This window comes from Triticum aestivum, chromosome 4B (genome assembly GCF_018294505.1).
Source record: "Triticum aestivum cultivar Chinese Spring chromosome 4B, IWGSC CS RefSeq v2.1, whole genome shotgun sequence".
Lineage (NCBI taxonomy): Eukaryota > Viridiplantae > Streptophyta > Magnoliopsida > Poales > Poaceae > Triticum > Triticum aestivum.
Genome location: NC_057804.1, coordinates 144,069,679 through 144,084,619, shown reverse-complemented (window position 1 = coordinate 144,084,619; position 14,941 = coordinate 144,069,679). Strand labels below are relative to the sequence as shown.

The 14,941-nt window shown below is 44.7% G+C and overlaps 1 long non-coding RNA gene across 2 annotated transcripts; it reads left to right on the top strand.

Annotated features, from left to right (window-relative positions):
* Window positions 1-2,297, top strand: LOC123091525 (uncharacterized). 2 transcript variants are annotated; one of them, XR_006443250.1, is made up of 3 exons: window positions 1-104; window positions 193-281; window positions 1,958-2,297. It is a non-coding gene; the product is annotated as an uncharacterized lncRNA (long non-coding RNA). The 2 variants fall into 2 exon arrangements; XR_006443251.1 differs by having other exon boundaries at window positions 40-104; window positions 1,961-2,297.
* The last annotated feature ends 12,644 nt before the right edge of the window (window positions 2,298-14,941 follow it).

Below are 14,941 nucleotides of genomic sequence, written 5' to 3'. Positions count from 1 at the left end.
CCGGCCAGATCCGCCGCCACCTCTGCTCGAGCTGCTCCCATCGACCACGCCGCTGCTCGCGTGCTTCTTCTCTCCCGCGACCCCGCCATTGAAGGTCTCGCAAGGTCCTCTTCTCCTCCCCCTCCCCCTTTGTTCGATTCGATTGTGCCGCCGTCAAGGTTCCCTGATGATGCTGGTTCCTCTCGCGCGCAGGCTGCACGCACCTCGGACCGCGTGTGCCTAGTTCTTCCCAGGACGCTGCCCCGACCCTACTACCCACGCCATCAGGGGAGCTCGTCAAGGTATCATCCCCCCCTCTCTCTCTCTCTGCTCTCTCCATCTCTCATGCTCTGGCGTGTTTTTTTCCTAAGGGACGAAACTATGTTCTCTTGTTGCTATTGCTAGGTGTTTTTGTCTGCCATGTACGTACATACCTAGAGTAGTTGATTAGATGCAGAATTCTTTGTTTGCTGAATTGCTGAATTGGAAACTGTATCATCTGGTCTGCGTGTGACACGCCATTTTAGCAAATTCTTTGTTTCTCTTGTTCCATTGATACAATATCAGATCATGTCGATGCATTGGTCTGTATCCAGTTACTCTGCTTTGCACTCCCAGTTTTTATTGTATTAAGAGTATCAGTATCTAGCGGTCTGAGCATTGGTCTTTGGATTTAGCTTCTATCAACTGTGCTGTCTATGCTGCAAAATTTCAATATTCTCTGTCTATACTGCAAAGCTGGTAAACATGGAGTTTCCATACTTTATATCTTAAGTGAAACTGAGCGTACTATCGATCCTTGTTCCGATTTTATCAGTTTGACTTTTGGTTCAACCAAATGAGTAATCAGAGTTTAGTTGCTACTGTTCTGGTGTAAGCTATGGCCAATATATATAACAGATTCTTTCACTTGTGTCTGTACCAAGATCAAATGTGTGGGGAGTTTCTCTTTGTTGATATATTATTCCAAGAACAATTGTATCAAGCAAGAATATTGACTAAGGCATTGTTGCAGAGATTTTGAGAATTAGCAAACGATTTTGTGTACTGTCCTCTGTTCTTTCTTATTGGTGCGGTGATTGCTGAACAAGATCCCACCTGAACTTGCAGAAAAGAAGGACAAAAAGACTTAGTTGGTAACTGCTGAGGACTAACCTGATTTGCACCAATATTAGTCAATCAGAAAATGATCCATCATAGCTTTTGAACAGACTAGGGACAGTTAGGGACAACATTATGTCTAGCTAGGAACTGCAAATTAACAATAATTACAATAAGAACTGGAGTAAAAGATGACTGCATCTCACAGAATATAAGAAATGGGGACTCTTGGCTAAGTATGGCAATGCCACAGAGTATAAGAAGTACTCCTGCATCTTACACAATGATAGGTCTAATTTATGCTACTCAACGAAAGAAGAAGAAAAATGCACTATATACACTGCCAACTGTATTTAGTTAACATTACACTGCCACTACTATTCAGCACAAACATTTGATCATCTCACTCTACTTACTATAATTGACACTATATAACTGTCAGCTCCATTCACTAGCAGCAGCCAGCACTTCTGAATCTAATCTTTCTTGGGCAAGCTCGGCTACTTGTTGTTAGTCATTCACTAAAAGATCCTCAACAGACTGCATGCATCTAGTATTAAATTTCTTGGACGGATCATCTCTTTTAGCAAAGGACTGTAATAATTAACTAACTGAAAATTTGACATTCTGGACTATGCTTGGCTCTGGTTTTGTGAAATCTCATCTCTTTTCTAGTGCCATCACTAGTCATGAATTTTATTTTACTTTCCCCACTTTATAACATTCAGAAATTGTTTACTAGCTCAAGCTTCTCCTTTGCACTTTATCACTTCAATCTGCTGCTACCTCAAGCTTCTCGTTTACACTTGTGCCAAGTAGCATTTTTTCCTTGTATAATTATATGGTGGTTGACTGAGCTGCTACTTTTTCCTTGTAGAAGATCGCAGGTCGAGTGGGAGGGATCCAGTTGCGACGACACCGAATCACTAGCAAGGCAGCTGCCTAGAATAATAGGTTGACTCACCTATATATACTACTATCTTGCATCTCTCTCTTGTTTCTTCTTCTATATACTACTATCTTGCATCTCCAATTTTTAAGTAATCTTGCATATGTTAGAAACTACATATATGGTCTCCGGTTTTCTTACCTCTACTCTAAAACACCAACGCATCAACAAAAGAAGATGGTATTTTTGTTACGCTTTCAGTTCGTGTCAGTAGGGAGATATAATGTTTTACAATCTTTCTGGTTATATTGGAGTTAGGTTTTTTGAATATGAGTAGCAGTGACTTGGATATACCTTATGGAGTTGTAACAGTTCCTCTTGGTGCTTAGGTGCATTTTCTTTGTGTAACTTGGTTTAAAAAACAAAACCTTAATCAGCATGATCCTCTGACCTTAGAAGCAAAATAATCGATCTGACTGCTAGGAATCAGATGTATGTTTTTTAGCATCCCATCAGACTAGTTATGCGTTGTACGATTTGTTTCATCTCATATATGTTGAATATAATGCCAGAAAAGGTGCTTGGGTTAGTCTGTTAACTAAAAAAGTTCAGATTCAGAAACCTGTAATTTCTACTTTTATGCCTCTGTTACTCCAGTCAAAATTTTATGTTTGATGCCCATGGTAGTTGAGCTCTCACCTCACCTCACGCAGCATGCATGATGCCACAATGTCTAGTACGTACTGCCAAGCAACTGGCAAATAATTATAGCTTAGAATAAATAAATCTGATGTAAGATAAGCATGGCATGAGCTTTAATTAAATAGCATAATACACGTTGGTAGTCCATCTCTCTCAAAAAAATACATGTTGGTAGCAGATGATAGATACCAATCCATTGGATCATCAGACATATTAAAGTCTTTTTTTGAGCCCTTATTAGCTACTCACACTATTTGCCCCGCGGTTTCTCTGTCATGGCTACCAAGTGATTGACGGTGGGCTAGAAAAATAAAACCACCAAACTATCAGTAAAAGATGTGAACCAACATCTTTCATTGTTATGCATATCAAACACCAAGGGTTATTTTCACTTAAAGTTTTAGAATGGGTGCATTACAATTCAGTCTGATATATAATAAGACACTCTGGGCTGATATAATTATGGAACAAAACCAACCATGATAAATAAAAGGTGATGTTGTCTATGCATTACCAAAAATGTATCATTGTGAACAAATAAATTGGTACCAACAGAAATGCCATCTTACTGTAGAATTAGAATACATGGACATGATCAGCTCAGCTCCCAAACTGCCATTCATCACATCAATTTCCCCTTATGTAACTCCAGTTAAAATTTTATGTTGGTCTACCTAGTAGATGCCCATGGTTTGATTTTATGTTTGTTCCCATCAATACAAATGCTGAGCTATGTTCCATTTTTACTGTTCTTTGTGATAGTTTTTGCAACTTTACTTCCCATCTTAAGGCAAGCCCCATTTTTACTGTTCTTTGTTAGCAGAGCTGCTTGTTTCTAAGAACTTTGATACTATTTGGATCAAAGTTAAATGAGCACATAGATGACAAAAAAAAGTTCAGATTGTAAAATGTTCATTTTGCTGCTAGTGCCCATTTTGAGTAATTGCTTAGAGGGATGATCCTGTGTGAGCTGGTGGAGTGATTTGTTTTCTACATAAAGCTCTTTAGTCAGGCTGGTTTTCGTGAAATACACATGAAGCTTCACCAGCTCCTGTGGGTGTGGGATCCATGTGACATGTGACATTGCATCCATGTCCACCTGGGATAATGATTTTGCAGGTACCCCGAGAGGCCCTTGAGTTTGCCGGAATGTCGATTAACTTCCGTTCTGGCAAATTCGGGTACTCCATATGTCCTATTTTCAGCAAAGGTCATGCTGAAATTTTCCGTGAATTTTAGCATGACTTTGCTAAAAATAGGACATATGGGGTACTTGTGACTAATGCATGGGCCGGGGTATCTTAGTAGTTAATTAAGTAGGATCAAGTGCCCCGGCGTACTTGTGACTAATGCATGGCTTTTAGGGTGCCTTGGTGTCGATAAAAACCGAAATGATGAAAGGTTAGGCTTTTAGGGTGCCTCGGCGTCGAAAAACCCTCAATGATAAAAGCTTAGATTTTAGGATGCCTCGGTGTCGACAAACCCTAAATGATGAGACCATGATCTTGTTCCTTGACAATAACCAACTTTTTGACCAAACTTTGTTTCTATTTAGAGAGAAACATGGCCCACAACGATGAGGCCGGGGGTTCGGGCGGCAAGGCATTCTGGGAGCTGTCCCAGGAGATGGAGGAACAACCTCACTTGTATGAGGCCGCCGCCTTCCCCACCGATCCTGAGACCACGGATGGTGCCGCCGAGGATGACCACACTGATGCCACCACTGATGGTGCCGCCGAGGATGCCACCACTGATGATGGCGGCGCACGCACAGATGGCAGCCAACCGAAGAGGCAACGGAAGGACCGGCGCTCGCTCGTGCTCCGCACCCTCAAGGAGGAAGTTACTGAAGTGGACTCCAACGGGAATCCAACGGCGCCCGAACGAATAGTCAAGGGGTACTCGCTTCAGCTCGGGTGCATTGTCCGGAGCACCGTCTCGATCAACACCGAGAACCTGAGGCATCCTGACCAAGGGAATTTGCGCAACCTCCTCTTCACGAAGCTGCACGAACGATACAAGTTCCCCGCTGAATTTGAAAACACAAGCCTCAAAGGGAATAAAGTGAACAATGCTGCCCTCACGAAGATGAGCAAGGCCATGTATACTTGGAAAAGCAATGTGAAGAGAATGATCGAGAAAGGTGAGAGTTATCAGAAGATCAAGGAGAAAAATCCTTCGATCACCGAAGATGACTACAACGACTTCAAGATCAATTGCTCGAGCACCGCAAGCTCCCAATCAAGTGAGTGGGGGAAACAAATGCGGGAGCTGAACATAGGGGAACACACACTCGGTCCCGGCGGTTACAGAGTGGCGGAGCCTATATGGGACAAGGAGGAGGCGGACCGTGCCGAGCAAGGCCTACCGCCCCTCTTCGATAAATACGGTGACAAGCAGACCAGGAACTTTGTCAGGGCCCGGTACAAGAAGGACCCGAAAACAAAGGAGCTTACCACGGATCCGAAGACCAGGCAGCTTGAGCTTGTTCTGGTAAGGAATACACCCCCGCGTAATTAGCTCCATATGGTTGCATTCTAATTAATGAAGACAAATTTCTAAATGGTTCACATTCCTTCCGCAGGCGACTGAAAGCAGTAGCGCGGGGTCGACTAAGAGCAACCCTTGGGACACCACTCTAAATAGGGGTTGAATGTAATGAAGAACAAGGATAAGCTCAGTAAGCCGACGTCAGCTGGTCGTGTGGCCGGCAAAGGCTTGTCGACAAAATGGGGGTCATACTATACCGCTGGTGTGCGGAAGGAGAAAAAGACCAGCTCGGAAAGCCAGGCGCGAGAGGTTCAAGAACTCAAGGCACAGGTGGCGCGGATTCCGGAGATTGTCCAAGAGCAAGTGGAACAACGACTCGGAGCGACGATCACCGCCCTTGTGCCTACCTTGATCTCGGGGTTGAGTGCGTGGATTGCGGGCGGCCAACAGGGGCCGCCCCCGATTCCTAGCTTCACGGCCAGCAACTCGCATAATGCGATGGCGAGGCCATTGGTGCCTCCGGCGGAGGCGACATTGGTGTCTCCGACGCCGGCACGGGAGCTTAATGCACCCGGGTGTACGCCGACCGGCACCTCTGCAGCAAGCGGCACCTCCGTCAACTGCACGCCCGCCGTTGGCGGTGTGTCGACATTAGCCGAGCTCGACGCCATCATCACGGTAACTAATTAAGCCTCTCTCGGCCGAGGACTTCATCTCCTTGCCTTTGACTGGGCATCCCTGACGCCCTACATGTTTTCGCAGGGCGCCGCCGACGTTCCGTGCACTCTCCTCCACTTCGTGAACAACGAGTTGGTCGATGTCGCCAAGGGCAAAATCGTTCAACCGGGCAACCCCTTGTTCCACGGTACCCAGATGCCACCCAACTTGTTTAGGGTTCAACTGGTTCGGGTGCTGCCAGGCTGCGACGACTTGTTACCTCCAATTCGACCCGTCGGGGCCGACGATGAAGACGTGATAACCCTCAGCGCCTGCCTGAGCTGGCCCCTGCTTTGGCCGAAGAGCCAGATTCGTTTGGGGGCGGGGGACACCACCCCAAAGACAACACCGCGAGTCGTGTCGGCGCCAAGTCGGCCCCATGGCAAGACCGCCGTAACGGTGCCGGACATCCTTATGCCACTGGATCCAAACATGCATATGGCACAGGATCAGAACGACGACGACGACGACGATGATACATTTGGCAACGTCAATCAGTACTTTGCCGTTCATGGGTACGATGGCGACTTCATGGGGCCTCCTTCTCAAGAACCAAACCCAACAAAAGACATGTGCGATCTAGCTGGTACCGCGGAGAAGCCAAGTTGCAACAGGCGCCGTCTGACGTTCAGCTCTCAGGAGACGCCTCCAGCTGCCGACTTCACCGAGCCTCAGATAGGCGAGGTGCGAAATATTATCAGCCCCAACACACTCAAGAAGGCGGTCTGTGAGCAGAACTCGGTCCCATTACAGGAGAAGAAGAAGGCACGCAAAAGAAAGACTAAGAAGGGTGCGAGCCAGCCGGCACCGAGTACGATCCGTGCTCAGGACGGGCCACCTTCACCGCAGGATATCTCGAGGAGGGTGCATGTGGCGGGTAGGGCGATGCTACCGACAAATATGCTCAATGCTGCAACCGGTGCTATGCGGAGTCTGCATGACAGTGTTCTTTCTTTGGAGAAGCGGCGTCTCAGGGAGAAGGATGTGGCATACCCAGTTTTCGCGGCCAAGGTGCCAGAGGGCAAGGGCTCTGTGGATAACTCCATCGGGCGTACGATCGTCCTGCGTTTTGATGACATCCATGCTATGTTGAACCTTCATCCGCTGCACTACACCTTTGTTCGGCTATTTTCGCTGAGTATGGAGATGCGGATCATTCGCGACAAGACCCCGGACATCGTGATAGTCGACCCCTTCTACATGCGTGCCAAGATCTTGGGCAGCGCTGGGGACCGGCAAGTCGCGAGTTCTTACCTCGAAGGCGTCATTCTGGCAAACCAAGATAAGGATAACTTCCTCGTGCCTTACTTTCCCGAGTAAGTCCTCCCCTCAACCGTCCCGTAACATATGAATTCTTACATTCCGATCGTTTTTCTTTTAACATTCCGTGTTTTCTGCAGTGACACACGTTGCACGCTCATCCTCCTAAGCCCCAAATATTCCATGGCCACGTATTTCGACCCGGACCATTAGTCGAACGTAGACTACACAAATGTCAAGAAGGTTCTTGATGATGTTCTCCCCGGCTACGCCAAATCTGGAGGCACCTTCACCAGGCCTATTCGTAAGTACGGCAAGCACATATTCTCCCACAATACGACGTTCTGCTGCGTCAAGCAGCCGCCTGGCGGTCAGAAGGGTGCCTACTACGCCATCCATCACATGCGGGCGATCGTATGGGACCATCATCAACTTCTGCTACCGAGTAAACTCAAAGATTGGGCCGCGAGCATGTCGGCAATCCAGGACGCGGACCTTCGACAAGAATTCTTTCGCATCCAGTCGGAGTTTGCGGAAATCATCCATCAAGATGTCCTTCGTACCTCGGGGCAGTTCTACCTCAGAAATCAACCGTCCAACAGTGACATCGACACAATGCTACAAATGCAGGCTGACAACGACCGTTATTTCATGACTCCCACGATAGACGGCGGCTTCATCCACGCTCCAGTCCCTTGAGTCGAGTCGAAAGCAGTGATGCTGTGTCTAGTTCTGAAACATCGATTGGCTCATGTTGTAATTAAACTTTAATGAACTTGTAGTATGTCTCTTTGGTTTCGAGAGTCGTTCAACTTAGATGTAATCGATGCTATTAATGTCTTGCTTTTCTCTTCCCATCGTTCTGTTGCATAATTATATATTGCTTATGTATTGTCTATGAATTGGTACTAACGTTTCGTTTGGCTAGTGCATAGCGACGCCGACGTATGTCGTGTACAAGGGTAAGGTTCCCGGAGTCTACGATGACTGGGAGGAGTGTCGGAGACAGGTTCACCGATTCAGCGGTAACAGTTACAAAGGGTACACCACTAGGACCGAGGCCGAATCTAGATACGCCCGCTATCTAGCGGGAGAGGGGAGGGAGCGTTGGAGGAACCGAATGAAGACGAGTTTCATCGTGATGATGCTCATCGTGATGACCGCAGCTCTCTTCTATGTGATGGTAGTTTAGATGATCGATATCGACTTGTAATGTGAAGACAAACTCGCTACTCGCGGTCTCGAGACTTGTAATATAATGTTCTATCTTTGTTCGGTCTTTTCAATTCGGAGACTAATATGATGAATTGTATTCGGAGACTAATATGATGAATTGTATTCAAAGACTAATCTTCTATTGTATTCGATGAATCTGTTGTTGATGTGTGCTGTCTATATTTTGTCAAATTATACATTTTGTAACCTGTGCAAAAAACAGAAAATAAAAAAATAAAAAAAACTAATATTCATACTAATGGCGCATCACATGACAGTGCGCCATTAGTATGACAAAGCATACTAATGGCGCATCACTGGTAAGTGCGCCATTAATATGCCATGGTTACTAATGGCGCATCCAGTGGTGGTGCGTCATTAGTATGCCAAAGCACCTGGATATACATGGCCCATGGGAGGCATACTAATGGCGCACCCTGGCCTATACTAATGGCGCACCCGCGGTGCGCCATTAGTATACCAGATACTAATGGCGTGCTGTTAATGGCGCACCACAGATGCGCCATTAATGGCCATACTAGATGCGCCATTAGTAGGGGTTTTTCTAGTAGTGTATGGTGAGGCGATGGAAAATGTCTCTCAACTCTCGAGCAATTACCAAGCTCTTACCAATTCTTACCGTGCTGCAGTGGTTGTCGGCCATTGACGATGTCAAAAGTTATCAAAAGATTGATATAGCGATTACCAAGTGACCGAACAGGGTACAATATAGGAAGTGGAGCTTGGTGAAGGTTGCCTCAACTCACAATATGTGGCACAATTAAGCAAAGAGTAATGCAAGCTGAATAATTTCTCAAACTCTTAACTAGTGCTGGCAGTCGACTAGTAAGAGATAAAACAATCTAAGCCTAGATACTGAATCAAGTGAGTGAAAATCGAAGAAAATAATAGCTCTAAATAGCTAGATATAAGTGAGGTACAAACGTAGCGTATGACGACAAGAGCAGAAGATGTGCAACAATTATCACGTATATGCACCAAGTCACAATTCTGAACAGCAAGAGATATTTCAAAAGATGTGAACCGGCTGGAACTTTGCAAAACCCTTTTTTTTTCTTTTTTTTCTTCTTCTTTTTTTCTGTTTTTTTCACTTTTTTTTGTGCTCTTTCTTTTTCTCTGTTTTTTTCCTCTCTTTTTTCAGACCGGTTGCTAGCACAAGTCACGGACAGAAATTAAGTCACAAGAGAGAAAAAGAAAAACAATGCAAGGCTACTAGACAAAGTGCTACGCGAGCTAGCTATAAAAGCACTGGTGTTTGAGATTAGTCAGGACTAGTATATGAATGGATAGGAAGACCCTGATGGAGGTGTGACGCGTGAAGGCAGACACTGATGGATAGATGTCTGGTCACTCGCGTACGTGTGGGAATAACAGCGCGGAGGGCAGACACTAGGTGGCTGATGTCTGGCTGAACACGCGAGACGAGGCTGCACGTACGCACGTGCAGGTTGACCGAGTCTGGAATACTGTCGTGGCGCAAAGCCTGTACGCGTGGAAAACGTGCGACTTGTTTTTTTTTTTTGATTACGAACGAACTGGCGGCGGAAAATATGATCGACAAAAACAAGGTTCGATCTAGTAGATAATTATCTCCCAAAACAAATCTAAACCAGCACTATTTGTAGAATGGATGCAACCAAAAATTCAACTACGCAAGTACTAGATGTAAAAATTGCTAAAGGCTAAAAAGATAGGTGTGAAGGATGATCCAATCTAAATTTTTTTGGCTTTTTGGTGGGTTTATAGGTCAGAAAAATAAACTAAACTACGAAAACTATAAATCTCTCACCAATGAACCAGAAAACTGATACCACTTGATGTGACGGCAGCCCGATCTTTCGATGAGAGTGGGGATAACTATCAATTTGGTGGATTTTGACCTTGACGATCCGGCTATACCGTACCCAACGATACGCCTTGACAATCGCTAAACCAATCTCCGATGGTTATTGACCTTGCCGTAGGCACGATCAACCTGAACAACGAGGTTCGAGTTCCTGCAAGCAACCGAAGACCCAGCAAGAACAAAGGTGAATTGCAACTGAATTTGCGGGTGATAACTTGAGTACACAAACTAGATGAAAAGTTGGGGTTCCACTATGGATCTGACAAGGCGGTAGTCATACACGTCTCGTAGATGCGAATTGTAGCAACAACTAGACAATACAATAAAACCGAGTCTAAACCCTAATTTAAACTACTATTTATTAAGAGTAGCTAGGCGTGCGGCCGCGTCCGTCGTTGTGTCCCATCCGGACTGTCGGTCGTGGTCCGGCTGCAGAGGATGACGTGGCAAGCAGATTGCAAGACGGCGCGTGTGTAGAAGCACCTGGCGCAGCCAAAAAGTCCAAGGCCCACGTTCGTGGATGATCCTGGCTCATAAACCCAAATCAATTGGTCCTTGTGCACTTCATGCATGTGCATGCACATGACATGCTTGGTGAATGGAATTGATTCGGTGGTGGACATGCATGCACTGTTAATTCATCTGATTTGAGTGCATAGTTGTCTTCATCTCTAATCTCTCCATTATTTCTGAGTACAAGCAAGTCTGAACATGAGTGTAGCATCGTATTTCCGCCAGTCAAATCATGTGTATAAAGTAGCGATAGTACCTGGCCATGTATTTGTCACGCACGCGCTCTAGTCATAGGACCAAGTGGAATAACTGATGTAGGAGTTGCGACAGGTGTAACAGTAGAAGAAATGTCCTCATCAACACGCGAGCCACAATATCAGGTCGGTTTTGAGCCGTCTGTCCAGGAAGCAACTCATTTGTGATCTCTTCCCATTTAGGGTTGCAAGTCATGGTCAAGAAGATGTCAGGCTTCCCGTATGTATGGACAATTGCCATGGCATCCATATGTCTCTTCTTCATGTCGCGGTCACCACCAAGGTAAGTTCTAGGGAGCACTATTCTTTTACCAACAACGCTTGATCGCGTCTCTCCTGATGTCATCGCATCAACAACTGCTTTGTACAAATCGGCACGGATGTGCCTCTGGTTCTTCCTGTACCACCTCAACCGACAGCTCTCAATCTTGATGTACATGTCAACCGCCCATTGCTGGAGTACGCGTGCTCCACAGAGTATTGGATTGAAGATCGCAGGCCGTGTTTGCAGCATGTAACAGTAGTAGTCTCTCACAGAGACGCATAACCTACTATTCCCCTCTGCACATGTTTGAGAACCATCGTGTGAGCATTATTTCTAGAAAAAAGAAATTATTTATAACAAAGTGGGAGACAAACGACACACCTGCATCATCATCATCATCATGACACAAACGAGGATTTTGTACAACCTCCCAAGAAACATAGCGTTTGGGTAGCTTCGGATGCCAACCTAGCTCCCCCATTGGATAGAATAATGGATAAGACAATGGGTCATATGCCCCTGAGGTCACACATATACTATGCCTCTCGTTGTTGTTACCACAAAGTGTTATTCTGCGATCAAACCTTTTTGCTAGGTCAATGCCCTCAACCCAAATTGCAGTGACCTCAGATGACACCGGTCTATTATATCTTCTTTGGTCAAGCCTCTTATCAGTGTTTAGGTCTATCCGATAATCATCGAGGTTGTCCTTGTGTGCATCCAAACTCCTAAATTGCTGGGAGTATGGGTTTTCTTTTAGTATGTATACTAACCTCTTCACAACATCCTGGTCTAATTGCTTGGTGGCCGCCTTACGATGATTTAGGTTAGGGTCGTCATCATAGAAATACAACTGCAGATGATCTGTACGGGAGCTAGGCCTGAACAAATGGACATTGTGGTAGATGGTTCTGTGTGCTCAGAATGTGTACACCCCAGATTTCATGTTTGTGTAGTTTTCATCAAGGCTGACACCAAGGGTTGTGAAGGCGAAATGCCCGTTGAAGAACCGTATGTTCTCCCGAAAATGTCTAGAATCTGCATCCATGCTGGAGCATAGCCTCATAAGCTCTGGGATTGGTTTCGGTTGCTTAAGCTGGATCTGTCCATTGCGACAGCAGAAGCCATCAGTCTCGGACTCAAACTTCCTGGCCTTACAGTGTTTGCAATTTTCATCGAGCTTCAGGATCTGAGTGTTGTCTGGAATGTTTGAGTAGACAGTGTCAAATGGATCAATATCACTAGGTTTAGCACTAGACATGCTCGCTTCCTCGTCATCATCCAATATGTCATTATCGGATCCTACGAGTATTTGTTGGAAAATCACATTCAAAACAGAAACTAATAATACATCACACAACAATAAAGCTCCAAAGTGTCATAATGTAGAGTTGGCAATACCTTCGTTGCAAAACATGTAGTACTCCTCATTGATCAAGTCGTGTGTTTCCTACTCATCGCCCATGGTGCCGCTTTGGAATACATCGATGTCTTCTGCATCGTCGTCGTACAGAATGCGACAACACACAAGATAATGTTAGAACGACATGCTGAGAATGAGCATAATAAACTGACAATCGCAATTTCATACCGTCGGCACCGGCAGTGTATCTCGACATGTTCGTCCCTGGTTCACCATCAGTTGAATCATCTTTTGCGGCCCGAGAGGTGGGTGATCCACGGCTTGTGGAAGTGGGATATTCAGATGTAGAGTTTGCAAGGCCTGTAAGGGGGATTGCGATGCATTCTTTGCACGGTGTTTTTTCCTTCTTTCATAATTAGCCTTCCTTTGTGCACTTGACTCCCCCTTCTCAATCACTGACATGCTTTGCGGCACTGCACGCGCTTCTCTCGTAATTTTTCATTCTTTTGTTCTCTGACCTTCATAGTTAATTCATCATTTTTCTTCTGATGGCATGCTCTGCTACTTGCGTTTTTCTGCTCCATTTGCTCGTCTATTAAATTACGTTTCCGCTCATTGTCACTTCGCCTCCTAGCTAGAACAGTGTCCTGAATGACAGACGCGTGTAAAGTTGAAGGGGGGCATGTAGCTCCCTCTTTCATTAATTCTGTAACGCTAGAGCAATTTAGGTCGTCTGGTTCAATAATATTTACAAAACGGAGTTAGAACAGTTTGATTTTTCGGCGCATGAGGAGTGCCATCTAGAATAATAGTTCCTGATGACGAAATGGATATTGACCGTAAGCGTATACCTGAAGTATCAGATGGACGTTTTTTTATCTTTGATACGCTTATCCTTGTTCCTCCAATAAGCAGCTCGCCGCAGGGCATTTCTATGGTCTCTCTTGCGTTCTTCTTCTGTTTTATTCTCTGTTTTTTGAGTGTCATTCAAAATCACATCTGGAATATAATTCACACATTCCAGAAAATTAGAGATCGGATCACTAAGATGCTACAATTGTTGTGTTAGTAGGAAAAAATTTGATTACCTTGTAGCTCGTTGTCATTAACGATCCCAGATGAGACCGTAGTGGTATCAGGAAATGTTGACGCATCATGAGAGAATGATGTATAGCTAGTGGCTTTGTCTGGTGAACCAAAGTTGTCCAAACATATTAATGCTTAATTATTAAGATGGTACTGACCATAATGGATAAATCATTATAAGCTTACCTGATAAATGAAGGGTCTATGCATGTTCAACTTGGACATTAGGTTGCTTCTTCCGCCGATAGGAAGCCCTCCTCAGGGCGTTTCTATGGTCTCTCTTGCATTCTTCTTCCGTTTTTTGCTCTGTTTCTGGGGTGTCATTCAAGATTACATTCACATCTGGTGCCATTCAGAACATCCCCGAAAATTAGAGAATAAAACAGATACACGCAAGCAATTGCTGTATGAGTAGGCACAATATGATTACCTTGAAGCTCGTTGTCATAGATGAATCCAGATGAGACCGTATTTGAACCCGGAAATGTTTTAGAGCTGGTTGGGTTGTCTGGTGAACCAGAATCGACCAAACATATTAATGCTTATTGGTTACGACGGTCCCGACTATAATGTTTAAAACAGTTTAAACTTACCTGATAAAATAAGGGTACGTGCATTTTCATCTAGGACATTAGGTTGTTTTTCCGCTGATATGACACCCTCATCAGTGCGTTTCTATGGTCTCTCTTGCGTTCTTCTGCCGTTTGATGCTCTGTTTCTTGGGTGTCATTCAATATTGTATTTTCATCTGGTGTCATTCAGGGCAAACCATAAATTTAGAAAATAAAACAGAAACATGCCAGCCATTGCTGAATGAGTAACATGGTTAAAACCATGTTAGCTTACCTGATGAATGAAGGGCATGTGCATCTTCATCTAGGACATTAGATTGTTTTTTCCGCTGACAGGTAGCCCTTTCAAAGGCGTTTCCTTGGTCTATTTTGCTAAAATCTTATGTCATTCGCGTATTTTATTTGGTGTCATTAAAGTCACATAATCATGCCATTGATGTCATTATATCTAAAGCCAAATGAGAAAACACAACTTGACATCTAATGAACATGGAGATGGTGATATCATATTACCTTTTTATCTCTCACACAAAGGACACCTGATGTGACCGTAGCTTAATGAGGGTATGTTGCATCATTAGGCGAGACTGATGTATTTTCTGAGCTAGCTGAAAATATGAATCAACAAGCTTGGTCAGTAATTATTTAAATTGTGTAAAAAGTGACTA